Source organism: Triticum dicoccoides, chromosome 1A (genome assembly GCF_002162155.2).
Source record: "Triticum dicoccoides isolate Atlit2015 ecotype Zavitan chromosome 1A, WEW_v2.0, whole genome shotgun sequence".
Taxonomy (NCBI): domain Eukaryota; kingdom Viridiplantae; phylum Streptophyta; class Magnoliopsida; order Poales; family Poaceae; genus Triticum; species Triticum dicoccoides.
In genome coordinates this window covers 36,195,486-36,211,750 of record NC_041380.1, presented here as the reverse complement: position 1 = coordinate 36,211,750, position 16,265 = coordinate 36,195,486, and the positions used below count along the sequence as shown (strand labels likewise).

General features: G+C 44.6%; 1 long non-coding RNA gene across 9 annotated transcripts; it reads left to right on the top strand.

Annotated features, from left to right (window-relative positions):
- The first annotated feature begins 3,696 nt into the window (after positions 1-3,696).
- Positions 3,697-14,623, top strand: LOC119361330. 9 transcript variants are annotated; one of them, XR_005172887.1, is made up of 8 exons: positions 3,697-4,161; positions 4,261-4,400; positions 4,541-4,649; positions 4,833-5,059; positions 9,407-9,504; positions 9,794-9,825; positions 9,986-10,114; positions 11,496-11,705. It is a non-coding gene; the product is annotated as an uncharacterized LOC119361330 (long non-coding RNA). The 9 variants fall into 9 exon arrangements; XR_005172888.1 differs by adding an exon at positions 5,952-6,090 and having other exon boundaries at positions 4,541-5,015; XR_005172886.1 differs by adding an exon at positions 5,952-6,042 and having other exon boundaries at positions 4,541-5,059.
- Positions 14,624-16,265: the final 1,642 nt, after the last annotated feature.

Genomic DNA, 16,265 nt, shown 5'->3' with positions numbered 1-16,265 from the left:
CGTCCATCGGAGCGAATTCGACGGTCCAGATCCGATGCAATACGCTGATGTCACGTGTATTATATCAGACCCCGAGGGGCATTTTCGAGAGAAAAAATATTTCGAACTGATCTGGTTTTCCCTCCCAAATATTTCGAGGGTATTCTCGGTACGAATTTCAGGGCTATTTTTGGTTCGATATTTATCCCGTTCGCTAGGGTTTATTCCTCGCCGCCACTACGGTTTTAATCCTCGCCGACAGGATCTAGCCGCTCGTCGCAGCCCCCCCTCCCTCCCTCGTTGCCGGCAGGATCTAGCCGTGCGTCGCAGCCCCTCCCTTCCACCACCCCAATTCCCTCGCGATCTCGCACCACCTTTTCAACAAACACGAGAGGAGGCCCACTGCCCTCCCCGCGGCAACCGCCGGCGAAGAGTCGACGCCATCCCACCTCCCAGTCCTCCATGCGGGTGCCTATAGCCACAAGGTTATAGGCAACCTCTTTCCCACACCTCAATTGGTTGTTTGCGTCCTCTACATATCATTTCTTAGCCATGGGTGCAACTTTGATCTGGCCATGCGTCTCGTCCGATGGCAAGGTGGTTGGGTATGGATCATGTTCCGCGGGACTAGATGAAGCCGGCCGCCAGCCTCGACGGCCAGCCCCATTTGTCCAACCCCAACTGCATGATCTACAGACGTTCAATTGTTGCATTCAACATGTATTCTTTCAATTTGGCTGATAGGTGAGATTTGGAGATCAATAGAGATGATAAGCTATTAATTTTGGAATGTACTATAAACAATTTATAGCTTATGTTGCTCAATATTTATGATGCTCGCTTCTTCTTGTGCAATTGCTGGACTAGGATCAACAGACTTGGCATGTGCTTTATATGAAAAATTAGATTCACATGGGATATCCACCTTTTCAAGATTGCTGTTAAGTCTTATTATGATGTTTTAGCCTTGTTAAAGGGGGAGTAATGGTCCTCGCAAAAAGCAGAGAGAAAGGAATGACCATTCAATTCTTCCATATGTTGCATTTCATTCTTCCGTGTTTACTTATGTCCAACATTTGTTACATGCACACACTTGACAAGGTTAGTACAAGTAGTAATTTTTCCTCTGTTTTGTAGGGCTATGACAGAACATGCTATGTGATTCCATGAGGCAGGATGGATGTACCATGGCCACACCACTGTGCTCCTGAAGGTGATCGCTTCAATTCAACGTTGCAGCACCTACAGAGGCCCCCTATGGTACGTGCTTTTACTCTTGTTATCCTATGCTCTATTTTTTTGGCTTTGCGGCCTGCCTACGAGACATAGCTGGGATTCCGTGTTGAATCACGCAGTATTTTTGACTTCTGTTGTGAGGCTATTCTAATGCTCGTACCTTTTTCTCTCGTATGAAAATAGACATATCATAATCCATTATTCTTCTAGGGTTGCCCCAGGCACCATTACTGTCACATGGTAGTAAAAAGCAAATATAGATTTCTACGAGATCCCATGGAGACCAAATTTATTTCAAGCAAAATATAGTAACCAATATTATTCAAGTTTTCCACTTGACTCATGTGTAATGGACTAAGAACACGGCTAAGAAACCTTCTTCGGGACTAAAACCCAACCACACCCTACTCTATCGCTTTATGGCCAAGTGTACACTCCACATGTAAGAATGAACCACAATGCTGGACTAACTGCTTGCATCCTTGTCGTCTTCAACCGCAGCTGCATCCGATTGCCTAGCATGGTACTGCTTGAACCTACTCCTGTATTTCATTTTATTGTAGGGTGAATCGACAAGCACAATAGGTAGCTCTCTTCTGAATTTGTCGATGTAGGCCTGCATGCGAGGATATGTTAGTATCGTTCCATATGTTTCAAAAAATGACAGAATTTTAGGTGTTACTCTACGTACTTCGTCATATTGCAACCTCAGTTTTACTCCCGTAAATAATTCGATGTTCTTCAGCATGTACAGTGCACAACAAGAACTGCAACATTTTATGTTGTTAGATCAGCATTTCAGATATTAACAATCTAAAACAAAAACAAAAGCTAATATTGTTGACTGACGTCTCATCGGATTTTGGCATATTAATATTCCGTACTGGCCATTGCGTCACGTTAATGTCTTCCCATGCATTGCTTTCAATCCCATTGACTCGCATCGCTTCTCTCAGATGTGCTTCCATCCCACGTACCTGCAAGCCCAATGGAATGAAAATTATGAATCCCAAATTGTAACAAACCTGCAATAACCGGCATCCGGTGCATTATACTATGAGTAATGGCTGGTTAAACTCTCAATCAATCATCATTGAATTGGCGATAGAACCTCACAAGACGCATACCTTTGTGCCACCATAAATCAACGAATCAACTAAATCGAGCTTCCACACCGATGCCATGAGCCGGATTCTAGAACAAATGAAACCAAATAACCAAAAGAAAAGAAGGAACCAGAATGGGGAATAAAGCAATGCGTACAACAGTTTGTACCTTCGATTAAGCATGTGCAGGTCAATCGATTAGGCTACTCATCGAGAAGCTGAATGGATGTAGACAAGTACTTGTGTCCTTTTCCGGGGACGATGTGCCCTAACTGTAAGTCACACCTCCTCGCCTAGGTGGATAGATTTGTCGGTCGCTCCATGTTCGTCGGCTATCATGGGGATGGGAAAGGGAACTCCACCGACTGTGGAGATCTTTTTTTCACGACGGGGTGATGTGCGGAGGTTGATCGGACGAGCGCAGCGGTGGCGGTTGACGAGAATATGGATTGTCATCTCCGGGCGTCTCCTCTGTTAGGGTTCGTGAGGCATTTCTTTTCTAACTCGACTGTGATCGTTTGGTAGGCCTTTCTTCAGTAACGCTCGTGGGGTGGGATATGAGTGGTTTGCTAGTTGGGCCGGGGAAAAAGGCCCAGGCAACCAGAGGACTCAGATTTTGCCCCTGGAGCAGCCGACCTTTAGGACAGTTGGGCCAGGAAATCAAATGTGTGGTGGAAGTAAAAACCCCCAGCATATCTGACAGTAAGGAACGCCCATATCACGGAAAATAGATGGCCAGAAACACTCGGTGCGTGAGAGGGCTGAAGTTAGTCTCAGTTTTACTGTCCTACATATCATAGGTTTTGTTTGGTATACCCAATTACCAATGTTGTTTGTGTGTGTTGCTTGAAGAACCAAAACCAAAAGCAAAAATTTCTTCCCTCGAAAGCACCGGAACTTCAAAACAACCTCCACACAATAAGAGCTTGATCAAAAAATTCATCCAAAAGTAAATTAAGCCCGCAATGTCGACCAACCAGAGCCAAGGACTATAACTTCATACATGGCTGGGCTAGCAATAGAACATCAGTAAAGCTAAGCTATGCATGTCTCAGAAAGCTGTTATGTGATTCTAAAAAGAAAACGAAAAAGAAAGAAACTGTTATGTGGCTAAACGAAGAGAAGCACACAAATACAAAATAGCTTAAAACTATTATACATGCGTTGAAGCAAACTGAATGGGAACTAGGCTTTATCCCAAAGGTTGGGGTAGTAGTCTCACTCCTTGATAATCAGAGTTCGATACCTGTGTGGAATGAATTTTTGGAATTCTCGCTAAAGAAGCCTAAATATTTAAATTCCTGATGACATTTTTTTTGTCGGTCGAGAAAAGATGTCGCGACGTCCGTAATAATAATAATAATAAAAAACCCCGCAAATACCTCCTGACGCCCTCCTCCCCATCTCCGATTCCTCCTCCGCCCGCGATTCCTTCTCTCCTCGCCGCATCACCGTCCCCGTGCCCTTCTCCAAACTCCGCCATCCCCGTCCCGTACTCCCTCCCTTGGAAAAGATCAATTGGAGGAGTAATTCCGGCTTCATCCGGTGGTGGCGATGCCGGAAAAGATCGATTTTTTTTCGACGGGAGGAGCAATTCCGGATTGATCCGGTGGTGCCGATGCCGGATCCTGCGACGGCGCCGACGCGAGCCACCAAGGGCCGTGGACTCCCTCTCCGGCTGCGATTCCGCCAAACCCTGTCGTCTCGGCGTCCCAGCGACCATCTCCGAGGCGGATAAAATCGTTTCTTTCGGTAGCAGCCCGAGGAGAAGGCCTGGACAAATCCTCGGAGCAGTAAGCCCGCCGCTCCAGCACCTTTCCTCACCGCCGTCGTCATCAAGGTCACCCCCATCCTTTTACTCCTCACTCTTTTTCCCTGCACCATCATGCGTATTTGTATTTGTGCTACACCATAAGGCTTCTTTTTGCTACCCCATCAGATCACAAGAGCAGGACTCTTTGGACGGTGCTGAAGATTGACCGGTTGGAGTCTATTGATTTGGGTATCCAGGAGTATCCTACTAGTTACACGGAGAATTGATTGTCAAGAACTAATTTGGCGGATTCACGAGGGAAATAGGTTGACTGCTGTGCTGAATTTTGTCACAAAATGCTATGGAATAATTTGTATTTCAACATGAACTGAGATTCATAGAGTATATCTATCAAATCGTTTTAGTTGTTCAAATTATAACATTTACCACTTGTTTGCTTCTTCAGGTTTTCTGAAGTTTCTTGGTCCTTACTACATGGTTCCAATTACCAGGAGAAGAAAAGTTGGCAGAATCTGTGGTCATTATATTTTTATTCAATTGGAAAGAGTGAAATGGTTGCAATAGAAATCTGCATTTAAGTCTTCAGCTCTCATATTCTTTTTGTGGTTTATTTATTTATACACTCAGAGAGAGGACTGGTTAGCTTAGGCCATCGGAGTATCTGTTTGATTGATGTGATGAATTTCAATTCTGCCTTGGAGTATTTATTTATTGAGCTTTACCTGTCTTTTTCTCAGGTTCTCTTGGTGGTCGGAATTTTGCAAGGTGAAGTTGGTCCTATGATTTCTGTCATGAAAATTGAAATGACACGTTTGGAGTCTTGTTCGGATGTCGGTGGTTTACATGTTCCAATTCAAGATATTAAAGAACCAGTTGAACTTCCCGAGCTATATGAGGACATTGGATTTAGGCCTCTCAAGGTAGTCATACTGTATGGGGAACAGGGAAAGCTCTACTTGCAAAGGTTTTGTCTTCTGATCACTTTCATTTCGCTCCGAAGCCTTGAAAATCCATGTTTTGCTACATTCAAACATCCGATCACTAATAAGTTAGTGTGTTAACATACATCTTTCCCTAGAAAAAGTGTAACCTCTTTTTTATCGTTTCAAATATGATGTTATTTCCTTTGATTCAAGACTGGTTGTGAAGTACTTGTGCTGCTCGCTAACTTCAAATATGATGCGTGCAAGCGCTAGCTGAGACTTAAGCCATATTCCTGATTCTCATAGTTGACCTAAACTGAATATATTGCAAAAATGCAAGCACATCTCTGAAATGAGAGTACACTTAAGCCCTATTCCTGATAGCCAATTCTTCACTATTTCATGGAAATAGACGGGTGAAAAAAAAGTAGCTACATGAGCATTTGTTCTAAACTTGTTGGGTTACCACTATGTCTGGCTTCGTTGGCCTCTCACCCTCACACGACCGCACAACACTGCCGTGTAACTCCCATTCCGTCCTCTTCCAAGCGCCCGCACTACGGTTTCCGGCTGCCACCCGCTGCCTGTCCGCCTCCGCGCCGCAATTGCTCTTCTCCTTGGTGGTACCTCCTGCCATGGCCACCCTTGCTCTTGTTCGCACGCTGTTGTCGGGGCTGCCTCTGCTCCTTTCAGAGCACCACCGCTGTGTCTGCCCCCGTTTCCGTCTGCTCTTCACCCCTGCATCCCTTCGCTTTCTGCCCCCACTACCACCCCATCGCCGTCTCTTCCTCTGGACTGAATCAACAAGAAATTCTCAAAGTTCGCATCTATTCAGAGTGCTTTTTATTTGCCTTTTAGGAGAATATCCAGTTGTTTCAGAGCGTCTCGGATACTCACAATGGAACTAAAATTATATTGATTTGACTTGGTTAGCTCGGAAGGTGGATTAGCTGGGGGAGGAAGAACCAAGAAGCTTTAGGCCCAAGAACTTCGTGTGGACCATGACCTCCTCAGTGTTGCCAAGGTCAGCAGCGATGCCCTCGATAGGACGTGGAACCACAAGACATATCAGGTTAGTTTCACTATTTTCTACCACTCAACTTTTGTGTTGTCTTCTCTGCCCATAGTGAACCTGATGCAAAACTGACCGAAGGGGCGTTGTAGTAGGTTCTAGTATAGGTTCTGTCACCCTCCTGTTTTTATATATATCATGTTTGAAAACTGATGCACACACATAACACAATGGAATCATATGAAACTGCTCTTTGACATTTATCAAACTAGGCTTTTACTAGCTACATCTATTTTTGTTGAATTCGTTAATTGTGTTCTAGTATACTTTTTTGTCATTGTGTGAGGATGGATTACACACTCAGTTGTTAGGATAGGGTGTTGTGGATGATTCCTGAAAAGGGCCACGGCTAATTGAATTTTGTACCAAAAAGGCTTCTCGCCCCGCTTTATAAATAAAGCAAACCACAACCGAAGCACAACATCCAACCAAAAAACGGAGGTCCATAGAAACGAAAGAAAATAAAGGTAAGGTACAGGCTGGGGGCAACAGCAAAAATAAGCCCACAAGGAAAGGAAATACAGCCTCAAGGGGGATAAATGATCATGAGAAGTCTAGCGGCCACGTCCTTGTGCTTCCTCGTCAATCTGTCAATGGCCACCTTGTCTTTGGTTGCTCCTTCTTAGGTTTGAAGGCCCATCTCGTCCTGTAGGTGTTCATGAGTGCATTTTCCAGGTTTTGATTTAACCATTAGAGCATCTCCAGCCGTTTGCCCCCCAGGGCGGAAAAAGTCGCGCCCCCAGGTTTCGGCCCCCAAACGCCCGAAAATCCAATTTATCTTTCCTGCTGCCAAAAAACGCCACAGGTTAGGCGATCATCATGGCACAGGTCGGCGATCAAACATACCCAAAAGTTCGGTGATCAAAAGGAAGGAATCATAGACATGGAACGCATCAAACGGCAGGCTCCTCTGCCATGGGACTGGCTGAGGTCAGTGTGGGCGCATCTTCAGTGCTCGGGCTCGATGTTGGCGTTGGCGTGGCTTCAGTGCTCACGCAGGGCGTCCGCATATGTTCACTTCTCAGGCTTGGCGTCGGCATTGGCGTCGTTGTGGGCGTAGAGGCGGCGGTTGCCGCCTGTCGAGGCATCTGGTTCAAGATGAGGCCACGCTCTGCCAGGTACCACGCCTTCACCTGCTCGTCCATCATCGACATGTTTGCCGCCATCAAGAGCGCCAGGTCGGTGTTCCTCTTCTTCGCGGCGACTTTGGTCCTGAGAAGGTCGAGCTTGACGTCATGCTTCGTCATCAACGCCGACCACCTCGCGTCGGATTTCTCCTCCCTCTTGGCGGCGCTGTTCTTGGCATCGGCGATGCACTGCTTGATCGATGATTGCAGCCGTTCAGCAGCGGGTGCCGCGCCCCTCGCCGCCTTGTCTCTTTTGTTGCCATCAGGGCGCCCTTCTGCCGCCGACGGGGCAGGCGCATCCGGCTTGTAGGTCTCCTTGGCCTTGCGAGAGTGAGTCGGCACTCCCTCCACTTCTTGCACGACTCGATCCTGGAGAACACGTGAAGGAACTTGAACTCTTGGTCGCTGTTGTCCTGGCGAAACACGTTGAACATTCGAACCATCTGCACAGCCAAAGAACAAGTGTCGGCGAAGTACACGACGAAAGAACTGAGCCGACGACTGGCCATACCTGCCCCTCGATGTTGGCGCCGCTTTCCGGGCGAGCCGCGACCTCCTCTAGGATCCCATGTCACTTGTTGCAGGCCGCCTAGATGGTCGCCCAATGGTTCGCCATGGCCTTGTCGTTGTGATCCATGTGGATGTTGGCGAAGTCGGGGTCGACCAGCTTGTGCTCGTCGAACGCCGTCTTGATTCTTCTCCACTACGTGTCGGTGTTCTGATTCAAGCCGGTGATCGGGTCGATGCTGACGGTCTTCCATGCATCGGCGAGGCACTCGTCTTCCTTGGACGTCCACTTGACGCGAGGCTCGCCCGGCTTGTGTTGGGCGCCCGCTTCTTCTTTCTCTCTTTCGGCCCCGGCTCCGGCTCCACCTGTTCTTCCTCCTCCGCCTCCTCCTTGGCGTCGTCGAGCACGTCGTCCATGTCGATGGCGGTGTCCATCGTTTCGTCTTGCGCATGGAACCCGGGGCACGAAGCGGCGGGGACCGAGCTGCTCGTGATGATCTCGTCCATGTTGGTGTCGGTGTTGCTGAACTGTGGCGCCGAGCCGTGTGCGAAGGGTAGGGCGGCACGACGCAGAGGCGGCGCAGGCGAGCCTGAGTACGCCGGCGGCGAGTAGTTGTACTGGGTGTTGAGGCCGGAGGCACGCGGCACTGCGCCATGCAGGAAGGTGATGCTGGGGTTGAAGCCGCCATGCGTGTTGCCGTCGGAGTAGCCAGGCGAGGGCGCGTACCCCCATAGCGGCGGCGAGAAGTTGGCCGGCGACGCGACGCTCTGCTGGCTCCCTCACGCAGCTTGTGGGCAGTGGCCATGCGGAAGGTTCATCATCCCCACGCGAGACGCCTCTCCTGCTCCGCCGCCGCCGCCGCGTCCCTGGCCCTCTTGGTGATGAGCCTGTTTTAGTGATCGGTGGTTATTCAACGCCTACCTTCCACTCGGCGTTCGACAAGCCCTGTGGCCTTGCCATCGGCGCCCTCGGCTTCCTCTGCTTTGGCTGGGCGGTATCGGTGGCTAGGCGAGGGGCCGCATACTTCTTCGGCGGCATGGCGGTCGGATCTGATGAGGAGAATAGCGGGAGCGGCGGTGGAGAAGGGGGGAAGTGCTTGGGCAATGGAGGGAAAATGAGGGAAAACGGCGGGAATAGGCCGGTCTGTCGCCGACCACGTGGGCCCACGCGCCTTTTCGCTTCAGCCGGTACCCCCAGGCGCCCCCTGGTGCGCTGGGTTCGGCTTGGGTTTGCCGGTTGTTATTTTGGCCCAAATCGGCGATAAACAACAATCTGGGGGCGCAACTTGGCCGATGTTTCGCCGCCGACGCTAAAAAAGGCGCCCTGAGGGGCTTGTTGGGGGGCCAGTGGAGATGCTCTTACATGATTGCTGGTACTACTATTTAGTGATAGTTTAGTTATTTTGCTGTTTCATGTTATGGCCTAGACATTTGCTTCACCGGAGTAGCCTTAGCTGGTTGTGCTTTTGAGAGAGGGTCTGTTGTTTATGAACTGTAATGTACCACATGATGTTCGGAATTGCACTATTTTTGTAGGCCTACTATTCTGGGCTAGGCAAAGGTCCAGTTGCACATTCGATTTTATAATCATGATTGTTGCTTTCTGGTGATATGAAAAGTGTACTTTATGCAATAATCCAGTACCTGCCCCCTAATCTATTCCTTACCTCACACTGGAGCAGCACAACATTCTCCACTGGTAGGCATTCGTTGACGAGAAGCTTGGCCAAACCCAGTAGGTATGCGTGGAATTATTGAGCTCAGGTTTTTTGGGATTAAGGTAAGAAGTTGTTAAATTTTTAGGGGTTTGAGCTAGGAGGTAGTGCTTAGTCCCATATGTTATGCTGTACCCCTAGACCATGATTCCTTTCCTACCTCAGAAGCAAGAACTGTTGCGATTTAGTGGAGAGGTGGAACACTACATGGTTCACACACTGTAGCTAGCCGAATTATATCCTGCAGATTTACAATCAATTTGGGGAAAGGAATTGCAACATGGACTAGGATATGAAAATGGATTGCTCACTCCTTGGTATCTTTCTTATGGATCTGATTTATTTTCTATGCAGATTCTTACACCAAAGGATCACTATATGCCAAGGTATGTAAGTTGTGTCAAGTATAGGAACTTTATCTGTTGGATGAGCAAAAAAGACAATATTTTGACACAAAGTCTAAGCACAACAAACAGGGAATTTTTGGCTATAGAAAAGATTTGCTATCACTTTCTGTTAAATGGTTCTCCATTCCTCCTATGATAGACTTCGAGGATGATAAGAGCGGAAGATTTGGATTTAATTGTTAGGCTCGATGGCTCAAAATACGACAAGGAATCAACTGAAAGAGGAACATGTATGAATCGTACGGAAGAACTACTATATGCTATTAAGGTACGTGTTAGCTTCTGAGGGGTACATATTCTTTTGTTCCTTTTCCATCTTCTCGTGATCCTGTCGTATTACTTTATTCTTCCTTTGTTCACAAATAATTTTTTTTTAGTATTTATGTACAAAGGGAGTAGTAAATCGAAAATGTCAAACGGAGACCGAGCTCCATGGAGGCCTTTATTTGATAACTTCAAAATTCAAAATTTTCAGTTTCAAAAATTCTGGAAAAAAATACAGATACACCTAGATACATAATGTACATGTATGCAAATTTTCAGGTCAAAATACATTAAAACGTGAGCTACACAAAAAAGACAAATGTGGGGCCTTTTACCATATATGTACTGTTCATCTTTAAAGTCCATGATTTTGTTTTTTTTGTGCAGCTCGCAATTCATCCTGAAACTTATCACACATACACATTACATCCTTGCATACATGTTTATTTTTTTCAGAATTTTTTGAAATCGAAATTTATGAATTTTGAATTTTTCAAAATAAAGGGCTCCATGGAGCTCGGTCTTCAAAATGCCCTAATCGTAGTAAATTTGTTTTTAAAATCAGGACATGTTTATTATATCTCTATGTTATGTTACGTTATACTCCCTCCGTTCCTAAATATTAGACCTTTTAGAGATGTCAATCTGGACTACGTAACAAGCAAAACGAGTGAATCTACATTCTAAAATATGTCTATATACATCCGTATGTACTATGTAGTCCATATTGAAATATCTGAAAGGGCTTATATTTAGAAACGGAGGGAGTCTGATGTAATAATGTTTTTCTTAATATACTTTATATAGTGCATCTGTAATGTTTATACTCTCCTTATGTCACAAACTCCCATTGGTCCAGCTCATTCTTCCAATCAGCTCTAAAAGAAATATAGCTTAATATTGATTATCCAACTATCATCATAATCTTTTAGTTTTTAGGCTTTTGCTTTCTGTAGCAACTTCAGAATCTCTGCTTTTACCCAAGCATCGACAAGTAGTATGACATGTCTTTGTCGCCTCCCACTAAAAAGGGAACTATTATCAAGTGCATCATTCATCATGGACTTGGATCAAAAGAAAAGTAAAGGTACTCCCTCCGATCCGAATTAATTGACGCAACCTCTATTCAAGACAAGAGGCTGCGGTGATTAATTCAGATCGGTGGCAGTATATTTCTTTCTAGAACAATTTGCTTGAATAGAAATATTCTTGAGAACGTACCGCGATTATGATGTTAAGGCTACCCCTCAAATGAATTTCTCTGTTCTACTTGAATGAAAATAGTTCTTGAAACATAATGAGATTTTGAAGCCCTTTAAACAGTCTGCTGCTGGTTAGTTGTTCTGATCGTCTTCTCTCATCATTTTTCTTATCTGACAACGCAGAATAATTCGGTGTCTAAGAAACATGGCGATATTATAATAATCTCTCGGATCCATATGTATTTCATTACTAGATACATCCGTTTGGCATAAGTTTCTTTTCATTCTGAACCTAATAATATCTCCATGCTTTTAGAGGTTATTTAGCTAATACTTCCTCCGTCCGGTAATACTTGTCAGAGAAATGGATGTATCTAGACATATTTTGGCTCATTGATGGCATGTACTCCCTCTGTTCCTAAATATAAGTTTTTCTAGAGATTCCAACAAGTGACTACATACGGAGCAAAATGAGTGAATCTACATTCTGAAATATGTCTACATACATCTGTATGTTGTATGTTGTATTTCATTTGAAATGTCTAAAAAGACTTATATTTAGGAACGGAGGGAATACGAGCTTTGAACTGAGAATGGCGTTTTGAAGCTCGGCCTCCTTCGAGGCCGTTTTTTCTTGAATTTAAAATTCATACTTTTTGGTTAATTTTTTTTGTACAGTACACAATGATGTGATGTGTGTGCGTATAAAATTTCAGAATAAAATACATTGAGATGCGATCTATGCACAAAAAAAAAATTTCATGGACTTTTGGGATGAATAGTAACGTGTCTTGAAAAGCCATTGTCTTTTTTTGCACAACCTTCATTTTAACGTATTTCGTCCTGAAAATGTACACATGTGAGTTATGCCTTCATGTATGCCTGTATTTTTTGAAATGTAAAAATATGTTTTTTTGTTGAATTCTGAATTTTTAAAAAACCTTCAAAAGCAGTTTTGGCATTGCACTTTGCTTCGAACGGCTATCTTTTCTATGGTCATTGAAAGCAAATTTGACATGGGTAAACAAATACGACAGCGGTGGCATAAAAAAAGTCGCCTCAGACTATTTAATTCCTGATGACATTTTCCTCACTGCGCACACTGCGCTCAGAATGTCGGTCTCTAGGATAGTCATCATCGGCTTAGCGGAACCATTTGTAGACGCATACTTAAGCCGTATAACTTGATATTCCCCAATCGAGGTGGGACTAAAGAACTGTGGAAATGTTTCGGATGGTTCCTGCCTTTTATTTATTGGCTAGAAAAGTAGAGCGATCGAAATGGGCCTGGGCCAGAAAATAACTCTGCATTTAAATAGTCAGAGAAAGTTAACACGAGAGCTCCTAATGGGTGCCAGTTGGCAGTTCGTGCGCCCACGCGGCTGGGAACTGGGCTGGCCCAGGTTGCCTCGATCGCCTCCTTCGCTCCCGTCGATCACGGTTGACCAGTCGACAGCTGGCCAGTTGACCGGTCAACCGTTGACTTTTGACAAAAAAATCATAGAAAATCCTGAATTTAAAACAGTTCATGACATTTGAAAGAAAGTCCAGAAACTTCAAAAAAGTTCATGAATTTGAAAAAGTTAATTGATTTTGAAAAAAAATCCAACACAACTGAAAAAATAATTCATCAATTTTGAAAAAAAGTAAGTTCATCTGTTTTGGAAAAAACTAAATCGAAAATGAAGAAAGAGTTCATCGATTTTGAAAAATGTTCATCGAATTTGGAAAAAGTTTATCGATTTTGAAAAAAGAGTGTGTCTATATTGAAAAAAGTTCATCGGTTTTTTTTAAAATTAGTTGATTTAAGAAAAGAGTTCATCGGTTTTTTAAAAAATTAATCGATTTGAAAAAAGAGTTCATCGATTTTGAAAAAAAGTTCATCGAGTTTCCAAAAAGGTTCACTGATTTAGAAAAAGTTGACTGAATTTGAAAATATTTCATCGAATTTGAAAAAAGTTCACGTGTTTAAGGAAAAAACAAAAATGAAAAAGGGCCAAGAAAAAAGGAAGGACCAGTGAGAATAACTGATTCGGGAAGCTTCCCAAAACCAGGGGCTCTCGCGACTGAAGGAATAAAGGAAAGGAATGAAGTTTATAGGCTCAATTGCTTCGTTGTTGTCCTGGTGGTCATTGTGCTGGTGGTCATTGTGCTGCTCTCTCAACGAGAGATCCCGAGTTTGAAACAACGCTTGCACAAACACCCTTTTTGCTCCAGTTTTGAAAAAAAAAACATGCTGGCCCAGCGCGGCGTGGGAGTATGTGCCCGTTTGCGCGAACTGAAGAAACGGGTGCCGAATAGGCTTTGCCAGTTAACGCAGCAGACGAGACAAATTTCCAATTCTCTTGCACAAAACAAAAGGACATTGATGACACATGACTTTAAAAAACACAAAGTTCAATCGAGCTGCTTATAATACTTATACCAACATAACATACAGGTCGACAACTTGTAGAAGAAGCATCACTAAGAGCATCTCCAATAGAAGATGCATATTTGGAGATGTAAAACAGGAGATGTCAAAATTTACATCTCCAAAAAAGAGGCAACTCCAATAGATGATGTACATTGAAGATGTAAAAGAGCAACTCCAATAGATGATGCAAAGTGGAGATGTAAAAACTAGTGGGCGTCGGCCAAATAGGGGCGGTGGCAGTTCGAAAGGTGGTGGCGTCGGCGCAGCAGCAGCCAGGAGCGACGGAGGGACGGCGGAGTTGCGGCAATTCGAGGCGGAGAGAGGAGGAAGAGCGGCGTAGGGGCGGTGACGAAGGTTGAGGAGGGCCTCTTTGGTCGGAGGAGGAAGCCACAGCCGCCGCCGGCAGCCAACACTACTGGAACCAAAAGATTTGCCGTCAGCCACTTCTTTGTCGTCTGCTAGCTAATGGCAATGGATGGCTTTGCCAACAGCTTCAAAAAACAAACGACAAAGAGCTGGCTGACGGCCAAGGATGGCTTTGCCATCAGCCAGGTCTTTGCCGTCTGCTAGCAGACGACAAAGACGGAGGTTGGCCCACTGGCTGATAAACAAGAGGAAAAGCATTAGGAAAAGTAGATACGTTGGAGACGTATCAGACACCCCGACCCCTGATACCTCTTCGGCTTCCTGTTGACCGAAAAGGTGCTCTTCGGCCTTCCAAAGGTCAATGTTGAATTATGAGTTAGGTCATATATTTTTCGATTTTATTATAAAAAACATCATATTTGTGTTGATTTGGTGGTTTTAAATGTGCAGTTGTTTCGTCGCTACGAGGGTCTAGTGTTCAATGACCTCCCTGTGCGTTCACGAGCTCCGCCCCTGCGTTCGTGGGTGAGCACAAATGACATCTCCTCCTCCCCCATTCATTTGCACTGTTCCGGTCTTTGTGCCGATGAAACTTGCTAGCTATAGGTGTCTTCAATCCACAGTATGCGTGACCACTATGCGTCTCCCGTTCGAAAGGGTTACATCTATAAATATGTGTAGCGACCAGACCTCAAACAGTCTGATCTTTGTGCATAAGTGTCATCCCTGGATCGGTAATGCTGACACACATAGTACTTGAAGGATTTATAACAGAGTAGCAATCACACACTTATTACATCGAATATTTCAAAAGAGAACTTATTACAATAAATATGGCTTGAGGCCATCTAATACGATAACAGCGGAAGGCTTGCAAGATAAAGTGAGTCCATCAACTCCAACAGCATCACTGAGTGAAAGACCACGAGCTAAGGCTCCTTACTCGTCGTCTGAAAAGTCTGCAACATAATAAGTTGCAGCCCGAAAACGGGTCAGCACATGGAATATGCTGGCAAGGTAACACAAAAGAGTAATGAACAGAATAATGCTATCACTACATGCATATTTGGCTGGTGGAGGCTGTATGGTTAATATGTTTTGTGAAAAGCCAATTTTTCCCTACAACAAAGGAATAAATTTTATTTAACTATCATGGTGGTTGTTAAACATTGAGAATGGTAAACCCCATCTCATTCCCAATTAAAAATAATCATTAACCCCAATCAAATTATATAATTAAGATGATGAGATCCACATGATAATCCAAGAACTAGATACTCAAGATGTGCATAACCGGGGACACAGCTAACCATGATTAGTTTGTACACTCTGCAGAGGTTTGTGCACTTTTCCCCACAAGACTCGATCTCCTCCGTTGGTTTTCTCGCACTACAAGATGTTTGAGAAACGGATGATCGAGACACAGTCTTTCCGAAGAGGTCCCCTTAACCGATAGATAGGCCGGTACACCTACAATCCCCTACATCTGCTAGCCCATCATGGAAAGGTTTCCCACAACTTACTCAACTATGCCAGAGCTCATAATGGCATGTGGCTGCACACGGAAGTTTCTAGCATGAATAATCTTATGATCCCTTTGAGTCTGGGTGGCAGTCCATAGGAGAATCACACGGTACCCCGGGATTTCCAAAAATACAGGCAATCACTTGAATTCCTCACGTGCCATTAAAGTTGCCACCTTAAGTTAACCATTATTTAACAACACTCACATCTGTCATGAATACTCTCAAATGCAATCCACGTCTACGAGCATAGCATAGCAATATAAGCGACGTAGAAGTAACTCCCAAGGTTTGATAATGAACAGGTGAATAGGTACTACCTCATCTACTTCCCAACCCACAATTTAATCATATCCTAACCATGCAATTGTTTGAGGATTGATCAAATGCAATAAATCCGGGTAGTAAAGAGGTATGATCAAAGTGTTACTTGCCTTGCTGATGATCTGTGAAACCTAGAGACTCGTAGTAGCACGCTTCACACTCCGGGTACTCTATTGCAAACAAACAAGCATACAATAAGCAATCAAGCAAGGGCACGGGTAAAACTCAAAATAAGAGATCTAACCAGAAAGTTCAACTTAAGAACTTCGGTTTGCAAAAAGAATCAAATCAAACGAAGCAACAAAACTCAAACGGCGAAAGACA